Source organism: Bactrocera latifrons, unplaced genomic scaffold (assembly GCF_001853355.1).
Source record: "Bactrocera latifrons isolate USDA-ARS-PBARC rearing strain unplaced genomic scaffold, ASM185335v1 scaffold_488, whole genome shotgun sequence".
Taxonomy (NCBI): Eukaryota; Metazoa; Arthropoda; class Insecta; order Diptera; family Tephritidae; genus Bactrocera; species Bactrocera latifrons.
This window is the reverse complement of record NW_017537143.1, coordinates 16,342-26,679: the sequence shown is the minus strand read 5'-3', so window position 1 is coordinate 26,679 and position 10,338 is coordinate 16,342. Positions and strand designations below refer to the sequence as shown.

At 39.0% G+C, this 10,338-nt stretch overlaps 1 long non-coding RNA gene across 1 annotated transcript; it reads right to left on the bottom strand.

Annotated features, from left to right (window-relative positions):
• Positions 1 to 1,753: 1,753 nt before the first annotated feature.
• LOC108973532 lies at positions 1,754 to 1,960 on the bottom strand. The gene is made up of 2 exons (XR_001993729.1): positions 1,866 to 1,960; positions 1,754 to 1,790 (listed from the first exon to the last, which is right to left on the bottom strand). It is a non-coding gene; the product is annotated as an uncharacterized LOC108973532 (long non-coding RNA).
• Positions 1,961 to 10,338: the final 8,378 nt, after the last annotated feature.

Sequence of the window (10,338 nt, the reverse complement as noted above, 5' to 3'; positions counted from 1 at the left end):
CGAGTGGTTGCAAAACTGAAGTGGTGTTAGGTAGGAAAAATTCAGTCTGCACACTGCTCAAAGGTTCCATTGCAGTGTGGGCGGTGCAATTATCAATAAATAATAAAATCTTTCTATTTTGTTTTATCATTTGTTGGTTCACCAATTGTAGCCATTCAAGAAATAAATTACGTGTCATCCATGACTTTAAATTTGCACGATAAAGCATGGGGAACGTCTTGATGTTTTTAAAGCATCTGTGTTTCATGGATTTACCAATTATTAATGGTTTAAATTTTTCTGACCCATCCATATTTGCTGCAAGCAACAGAGTAAGACGATCCTTGCTCAATTTCCCACCATGATAACTTTATCCTTTCAAAGACAGTGTGCGATGTGGAAGACACTTGTAAAATAGACCCGTTTCATCCGCGTTGAAAATATTCCTGGGCTCATGATTCTCTATTAACTTTTGAATGTTTTCTCTCCATTGAACACACACTTCATCATCAACGGCCGCGCTTTCACCGCCAACTTTTTGAAACTTACATTATTTTTCTTCTTGAAATTGTCCAACCAGCCATTACTTGCGTTGAATTGTGTTAAGCCCAATTTTGCGGCATACACCTTTGCTTTTTCTTTTAGTAAATGTCCTCCAACTGGAATAGTATTAGATTCTTGGCATTGCGAAAAACAAGTGAGTACTTTCTTTTCTAATTCCGGGCATTCTGGTAATTTTTGGTGCTTACGTTTGGTGTTTGAGGGCAAACCCAAATACAGATCACTTTTTTTAAAATTGATGTGATAGTAGATGGCACAATGCCGAACCTTTTCGCAATTTCTACTTGTTTTTCACAATTTTTTACGGCAAGAATAATTTCTTTATTTTTTAATTGGCAATATTTTGCACTTACGAGAACTTGACATCTTGCGTCCTAATTGATACTAACCTACGCTAGTTGTAGAAAACAAAGCAAAACTTATGAATAAGCGTAACTGTAAAATAATAACGGTTAAAAAACGTACTATGTTTTCGTCACGTACGGTTTTTTGTGAAAAAAATGCGAGTTGTAGAGGCTTTTGATACACATTTTTCAATTTCTGTCTCAATAAAAATACGAGTTATCAAAGGGACCGAAATACATGCATTTTTCGCGAATTTTTCTAGGGACCGAATAAATACTATGAAATATCAAGGTTTTTCGCTTATCGAGGTTACGACTTATCGAAGTTTCACTGTAAATTAAAGTTAATTTCAGGTATAGCCAAATATTTCAGGATCTGGGCATTTGCAAGTATTTCATTCTAAGTGCAAATATGCACTGTCAGGGTTGTCGACGATGTATTTGCCGGTGTGTCAAATAAAATAAAAACTATTAGGATTTGGATAACAATTCAGTTCATTTATATATATTTGAGGGTGTGTAATATATGTATAGTATATACAATTGTGTGGGTATATACTTATGATTTGGGTTATTTAGAGTATAAATACAATTATTATACAACTTAAGGGGTAATTTATAAGCATAATATAAATTTTAAATAAAACCTGATGTGGTTACTTATTACGCGCTGATCTGCAAAGGTTCTGCTGCTGTTGACTCTGCTGCTGCTGTTTAATTTTGGCGCCTGTATGTCCGCTATAGTGATTCGTTTTTTGTGTCTTTCTGTTTGTTGGGTACTTTGCTGTTATATGGGCGCTGTTGGGTGTTTTTTTGCATTGTCCTCTAATTCGTATTTCGACGAGTTAGGAGGACAATGCARGGATGTGTTCATTTGGTATGAACATCCCGGCCGCCTTGCAGGGTCTGCGAATAAAAACATTTTAATATCTGTTTTGATATGTGTTCATGAGTATTATCATAAATGGGTTGGAGATATACTTTGGGTTTAAATCGCACAAGCACCGGTCAAAGTCCAACCAAGTGCGGTGTTTTGTGCGATCACGGTGCTGTTATCGGGGTTGAATAATCCGGGTTTCATTAATCTTGGGTAGACGTCGGCTCCTAGTTCCAACATCATTTTGTCATTCTTCCAAAATGTAGGGTCGGCTAGGACTAAGTGGTCGAACTTCTTAGTAATTTCGCCACTTAAGTCACGATTATAGGGTCGGGTCGGTAATTGATGTGTCAAAAGGCAGTTAACTTCGACATGCCAGTCGGAATCAGTTAATGATCTTATGACGACTTTGCATATACGATGCGAGTCGAGGTACGTTTTCGGTAACCTCAATGTCTGAACCAGTTCTGACGCAATTATAGTCACCTTTCGGGTCGGGTTAATTATGGCTCGTATTTTATTCCATTTGCCATCGTCTTTAACTTTGATCATGACTATTGGTATGAGGGTCGGCTTGGCCAGTAACGTGGGTAGATCTTTTTGTCTATGTAATTTTTCTTCGCTTTTTGGTGATCTTTTTTACACAATCCACAGGCGACGTGTTTATGTGTTCGTTTTGATGAACGGCTGATAGTACGCCGGGCCGTGCGATGGATACTTCCTCGCTCCTCTCGAATGGGGGGAAGGGTCGCTTTAAAGCGATGGAAGCGTCTTTCCAGGGTTCCTTCGTCCGAGAGTGAGCTGATGCTACGGGTCACGCTGAGTGAACTCACAGTGAATGTGGGGCTGCTTTGGCGACTGCAAATTGGCTTCGTACTGCTTTGAGGGGCCATGTCACTAAAAGAAAATGAGATTAATTATTTGGTAAAGTGACTACTTTGGTTATTTGGCGGGTAATTGTTCCCTGAGAGGTACGTATGTCAATTACTCTTGCTTTATTGTATGCACCGAGATACGTTTTTTCGATGCGACCAAGTATCCACTCATTTGGGGGTAGTGTTTCTTGACGTACAACTACCATATCATTGAGGGTATTTCCACTTGTATCTTTTGTGGAGTTCTTTCAGATATTCTTCTTTCCATCTTTTGCAGAAGTATTGATGGAGTATCTTCAGTTTCTGCCATCTTTGTGCGATGCTTAGATGTGCATCTTCTAAATTGGGTTCTGCTGGGATTAGTAAAGGGTACCTATTAAGAAATGGCCTGGAGTTAAGGGTTCTAAATTGGTTGGGTCTTCACTTAATGGGCGAGAATTCAAGCAACTTTCGAATCGGGTTAAAAGGGTAGCTAGTGGTGAGATCACTTACTGGCTCTAGATGTATTGCTTTGGTTGCAAACTAAACAAATACACATACATAACCTTTTGTGATCAGAMATGCTCTGCCGGTGTAATTTTTTATGTCATAGGGACCGGCGAAATCGACTTCTGTTGCTGCGAATGGACGAGTAAGGGTGGTACGTTCTGCGGGTAATGCTGCCATAATTTTAGTGGTGTTGCGTTTTTTGTGCAAAAGTCTTGCGTTTTGCACTGATGAATGGTAGATTTGATGAGGGTTTTCAGCTTCGGTATCCAAAATTCTGAACGCATAAGTCGTAAGACTAGCTGGTTGCCGCCATGAACGGTTATTAGATGGGTAAATTGGGTGAGTAGTTTGGCTAATAGACTGCTATAGGGTAGTATAATCGCTGGTTTTTTGGGTTAGGGCTTCATATTCGACCTGAAAATACTTCTTTTGGAATAAAATAATTAGCTTCATGCGGGTAGTGTTGAACTCTTCTGGAGTTATTTCCAACGTTGTGTATAACTGTTGTGATTTATTGGATGACGCATTCGAACAGAATCTGAACAAATATGCTACAATTCGAATGGCCTTGGGTAAGGTTGAGAATCTATCCAGCATATCCTCTTGTGTTGTGTTCACGAAGGTCTTGATTGGTCGGAGTTCCAGTGTTGTATCGATTGATTTTTTGGTCACTGGCCAGTGTATCGGGTCGAGTGTTAGCCATTGGGGTCCGTGCCACCAGAGGTCGTTGTTAACCATTTCCAGAGGTGTGCTTCCGCGAGTAGCTGGATCTGCCGGATTGTCTTGACTTTCGACGTGAGTCCAATTTTCGGTTCCAACCTTTTCTGCAATTGTGGAAATTCGGTGAGATACAAAGGTTGTCCACGTGCATGGGGGTTTGCCAAGCCATGAAAGAACAATTGTGGAGTCCGTCCATAGGTGAGTACGGTATTGGGTTATACTTACTTGGGGTAGGGTCGCAACCACCAGATTCACCAGAAGAACAGCTCCGCAAAGTCCTAGTCTTGATAACGATATAGTTTTTATTGGGGCCACACTAGTCTTAGATACCAAAAGGGTTGTCCAGGTATTTGTGCTTGTAGAAACACTGATGTATAGGGCTGCTGCATAAGCTTTTTCAGATGCGTCAGAGAATCCATGAAAATTGATGGTCGAAATTGATGATGTCGGAAGTGGGTCCATCGAGGAATTTCAATGAGATTTAAGGAATCGTAGTCCTTTATGAATATTTTCATCGATGGAGCGTTAAGGGTTTTAGACATTCATCCCAATCGGATTTCTCCAGCCATATCTGTTGCATTATTATTTTTGCTATAACTACAACGGGGCTGAGCCATCCAGTTCGGTCGTACAATTTCGCTATAATCGATAATACTTCTCTTTTAGTATACGACGTTTTAACCTGAATAGGGTTGATGAGAAAAAAAAAAATCTTTGTTTGCATTCCATCTGATTCCTAGTGTTTTTGTGTTATTGGATTCTGGTAAACTGAGTGAGTTGGTATCCAATAGGTGCTCTTGTGGGATTCCAGATAAAACTTTYGGGTCATTTGAGGTCCATTTGCGTAGAGCGAATCCTGCGGACTTTAAAGATGAAGTGAGTTCATCTCGTGCCATTATCGCTTTCGGTACGTCATCTGCTCTTGTAAGATTGGGTCCAGTATGTAGTACATCATTGAGGATGTTCCTCTTCAACTTCCCAAAATTGTGTGAGCAACTTGTCTGGGGTCATCTTATTGAAAAATGACATTATTGGGGGTGATGAGGGGTTTTCTGGTGTGGGTCCGAATAGAATCCAACCGAATTCCGTTTCTTGGGCTAGAACGCTAGAACCCTAGTACATTTCTCCGTACACCATTGAGAATTATTTGTGGGTACAGCTCACTTCCGATCAATATGTCGACTGGTCTGCAATTTCTCTAAAATAAAAGTGGTTTCTGACCCGGAGTCGACTAGTGCGCGAGCTGTGAATATTTGCCCTTTGTATAAAACTTGGACTACAGCAGTACCTAACAAAATCTGCTTCCCACTGAAGTTTGGTCTTGGGTTTTATTTTTAGTGGACTGTAAGAGGGTTGTGTAGGCTTGCGGATTTATATTGGTATTAAGGGTTTGGGAGGTACTACTGGTGTTTGGACAAGAGGCGGGTTTAAGGCTCTTGATCCTTGCGGAGGGGATTGGGAACGGGTTGGTATATCAAGAATGCAGAAGTGTGTTATATTTCTTTCTGCATATTTTACAAGAATATTTGCTCTTGCAATCTCTGAAACTGTGAGATAATGCAAGGCAATTGAAGCAATAACCATCATTTTTTATTGTGGTTATTCGGGTCTCAACTTTCATTTGTAAGAACTTTGGGCATTCTCAAATGGAATGTTGTGTTCTGCAAAGCTTACAACTTTCAATGTCTTGGTGTGTTTTTGAGAATTTCTTGCCTCTAACTGGGTTTTCACTAGCGTGTGAAATATTCAGGGTAGAAGTTCCGGAAACATTAGCGTGAAATGTGCTGAATTTCCTGTCTTTTCCTTTTCTATAGGATCCACTGTCGGATTGGGTGGAACGGGGTCAGTTAGATTTCCTACTGCTTCCAAAGATTTATATCGATGAGTGAGAAACTCGTAAAAGCTTTTCCAAGATGGTATTTCTGAGTTATCTTCTAGGGTGTCCTCGAATTGATGAAGTAGGGTCTTGGGTAATTTCAATCCGCATAAGAAAATTAAGATGGGGTCCCAGCTACTAGTGTCTATGTACACGTTGTGGAGATTTGTGAGACAATTGTTGACGGTCTTCTGAAGGTGTTTAATCGCGCTTCCACTCTCTTGGGCTGCTTGGGGTAGGTTCAATAAAATTTTCAATTGTGGGTTGACCTGAACTCGTTTGTTCTCGTATTGGGATACTAGGTCCCTCCATGCCATCAGGAAACTATCATTTGTTAAGGGTGCATTTTTAACAATTACTCGTGCTCTCCTCGGGTTTTTTGAATCAAATGGAACAGACAGTCTTTCCACGTTGCAGATTTTGTGATTGTTTACATATATAGCTGTAAACATGTCTCGGAATGAAGGCCAGGTTGCGAAATCTCCATAAAATATGTCCGTATCACAAGGGGGTAGGTGAATTGAGGGTCCTATGTCCCGCGATATTCCTCTGAAACTCGTTCCTTTATTATTGGGGTTGGGGTCTTAAGATCATCAATAGCTTGATTAATGGATCCTAAAGATTTCAAATAGAATTGATGACCTTTTTTTTTGTGGGGTTCTACGAAAGGCATCGAACGACTTGTTTGCCTTGTCGTATATCGCGTTGAGTTCAACCCTTCTTACTTCCAGGGTATAAATGGACTCGTCTTCGGGTTGGGTATAGTAATGTTAGTCAATGTATTCGAACAAATCGGAAATACGAAACTTAAATACTTCTATTATTATTAAAATTTCACGTAACCGTCTTAACAATTAAATAAATTGAAATAAAACAAATAATAAATTTTAAAAAATATTTCTTTATTTAAGTTTGAATTTGAATACGTTAATAAGCAACGATTTTTTTTTTTTTTTTGGTTTTAGGTGTATATTTTGTGCCGCAGAATATAATGAGTGAAATTCCGACGAACGAAAACTTTCCTAGTGGGTCTTTTGAAATTTTTCCTATCGGGTCTGTTTTTTGCTTGCTCACACTGCACTAGCAGTCAACGTTAGTTTGTTGTTAGTTGAGCGGGTAGTGCAATAAAACATATACACATGTGGGTGCAAGTGGGTGCCAAAGCAGCGCTGCTTGGCTCTCAAAAATTATGTGCGTATGTATGTAAATGAACGAGTAAAGTGCAAAGCGGAATATGGAAATAACAATTTTTGCAAATACTTTGTGCTTAATACCGGTTAAGCATAAGATTTACTTTGAATATAATATTAGTTTTGTTCTTGTTTTACTATGCCGTTTTATTTCGATTTGCACTAATGAATTGATATTTTTATATTTTAAATAAATTTGGGTTTGGGTACTTGCAATTTTTTCCACGTGTGAGTTTGTTGATAATTGATGAGTTTTGTGTAAATCCAAAAGTGGTTGATTGGGTGGAGAAATATATGTACAAGTCTGATGATCCAAGCGATGATTATTTGAGTGGGTTTTATTTTAATAGGCAGACAATCCGGCTCGAAGGACCAAAATGTCGGGGTTGTCGACGATGTATTTGCCGGTGTGTCAAATAAAATAAAAACTATTAGGATTTGGATAACAATTTAGTTCATTTATATATATTTGTAGTATATGTATATGTATAGTATATACAATTGTGTGGGTATGTGTGGGTGTATACTTATGATTTGGGTTATTTGGAGTATAAATACAATTATTATACAACTTAAGGGGTAATTTATAAGTATAATATAAATTTTAAATAAAACCTGATATGTTTACTTATTCCCGCGGTGATCTTCAAAGGTTCTGCTGCTGTTGTTGGTGTTGCTGCTGTTGACTCTGCTTCTGCTGTATAATTTTGGCGCCTGTATGTCCGGTCCGCTATGGTGATTCGTTTTTTTGTGTCTTTCTGTTTGTTGGGTACTTTGTTGTTATATTGGCGCTGTTGGGTGTTTTTTGCATTGTCCTCTAATTCGTATTTAGACGAGTTAGGAGGACAATGCAGGGATGTGTTCATTTGGTATGAACATGCATCGTCATAAGAAAATCACGGTTTCACATATTGGCTCTTGATTCAACCCATTTTTGACACAGATATACTACTTTCAAGAAAGGATTCAGTCGGAATTTCATATATAGTACATCCCGATAGCACTATTCGTGCAAAGTTTTATTCTGATGTAGTAATTCTTTCCTTATACATATACTGGAAAGTGCAACTTTCAAATGGAATTTAAAATTGTGTTATATGGGAAGTAAGCGTATTTCGTACTGTAACATAAGAATGTCATAAGGATATTACATACAAAACAGATTTGGCCCAGGGCACTTTTCCAAATTTTTACCTTTACCACTGCAATCCCCTGTGCCTAATAGGAGTATTATATATTATTTTAATTTAATATTTAGTTATGGTACTTTATATGTTTTCGGTTAATGGTTTTTTATGATCGTGGCATTGGTCCCATTACACCCATCAACGAACTCGTAGAAGTGTTAAATAAATAGAAATCCTAAATTTATATTCAACAAACCAACATGGTTGTTAGCATATTTAAAAAAGGAACTATTTAGAGTTACATTTTAATCGAGCAATTTTCTTGAAAATGAGTCTTACCGTGCGATTCTGTAATGTGACAAAGTCTCTCTGAATTTGAGATTTTAAGTTAGAGACAATTTTTGAGACTTGTGAAGATTTAGCTGTTCTGTAAGTGACAGTCACAAAATCATACATTTCATTATTCAGCGATGTTTTGAAACTTGAATGAAAATAAATATGTCGATAACAAATATTAAATTGCTATAATATATTCCAAAAACAAGTACCATTAAAAATTCAACTATATGTTTACTTTCTTCTTCTTAATTGGCGTAGACACCGCTTACCCGATTATAGCCGAGTTAACATAAGCGCGCCAGTCGTTTCTGCTTTTCGCTACGTGGCGCCAATTGGATATTCCAAGCGTAGCCAGGTCCTTCTCCACCTGGTCTCTGGAGTGGAGGTCTTCCTCTCCCTCTGCTTCCCCCGCCGGGTGTAACGTTGCATACTTTCAGAGCTGGAGTGTTTTCGTCCATTCGGACAACATGACCTAGCCAGCGTAGCCGCTGTCTTTTAATTCGCTGACCTATGTCAATGTCGTCATATATCTCGTACAGCTCATCGTTCCATCGAATGCGATATTCGCCGTGGCCAACGCGCAAAGGACTATAAATCTTTCGCAGAACTTTTCTCTCGAAAACTCGCAACGTCGACTCATCAGTTGTTGTCATCTTCCAACCCTCTGTACCATATAGCAAGACGGGTATTATGAGTGACTTATAGAGTTTGGTATTTGTTTGTCGAGAGAGGACTTTGCTTGCCTACTCAGTCCAAAGTAGCACCYGTTGGCAAGAGTTATCCTACTTTGGATTTCCAGGCTGACATTGTTGGTGATGTTTACGCTGGTTCCAAGATAGACGAAATTATCTACGACTTCAAAGCTATGACTGTCAACAGTGACGGGGGGCCTAGTCGCGAGTGGGACGACTGTTTGTTTGATGACAGGAGACATTTCGTCTTGCCCTCGTTCACTGCCAGACCCATTTGTGTTGCTTCCTTGTCCAGTCTGGAGAAAGCAGAACCAACGGCGCTATTTAGTTCTGCAGCTCTAATTATTTTCTCCAGAAGCTGGCTGAAAAAATCGCACGATAGGGAGTCGCCTTGTCTAAAACCTTCTTTTGGTATCGAACGGCTCGGAGAGGTCCTTCCCGATTCTGACGGAGATTTTGGTGTTGCTCAACGTCAGTTTACATAGCCGTATTATTTTTGAGGGGACACCAAATTCAGACATCGCGGCATAAAGGCAGCTGCTTTTCGTGCTGTCGAAAGCAGCTCTAAAATCGACGAAAAGGTGGTGAGTGTCGATTCTCCTTTCACGGGTCTTTTCCAAGATTTGCCGCATGGTGAATGTCTGATCGGTTGTTGATTTTCCAGGTCTGAGGCCACACTGATAAGGTCCAATCAGTTTGTTGACGGTGGGTTTAACCCTTTCACTACCGTACTATACGCAGCGATGTTAAAAAAATTTAGGTCGKTTTTTCGGATGGATATAATCTTCTAAAAGAGAAAAATAAAACAATTTTTTTTTTTCGTATCCTTCAGAAGGAAGATATGTCCTGGGATAATATGTCCCACTGGTATATTTACACGGTATTAATTGGGACTATATATCCCATTSGTATAWTTTTTTGAGAATAATAAAATTTAGTTTTTATTTGTAACTCAATTTAAGTTTTATTTATTTATGGAACATGCCAAAACATTCAAAGCATAAGGGCTCTTTGCACATTGAACAAATGTAAAACGTGCGTTTTTCTTTTTTTATTGAGGTGCATAWAACACAGCGTCTGCGGCGATCACCTTTTACTGGCATATGATCTCCCACGTTTAACATTTTTTTTGCTCTTTTTGACCTGGGTCCTTTTGTTGTAGATGTCCTTTTGACTTTTGTCCCAACTCTTCCTTGCGCAATGAGCTGTTCTGCGAGTGGAACAATAAAATTTTTCAGTTGAAACTTTTTGTGGATATTTTCCTGATAA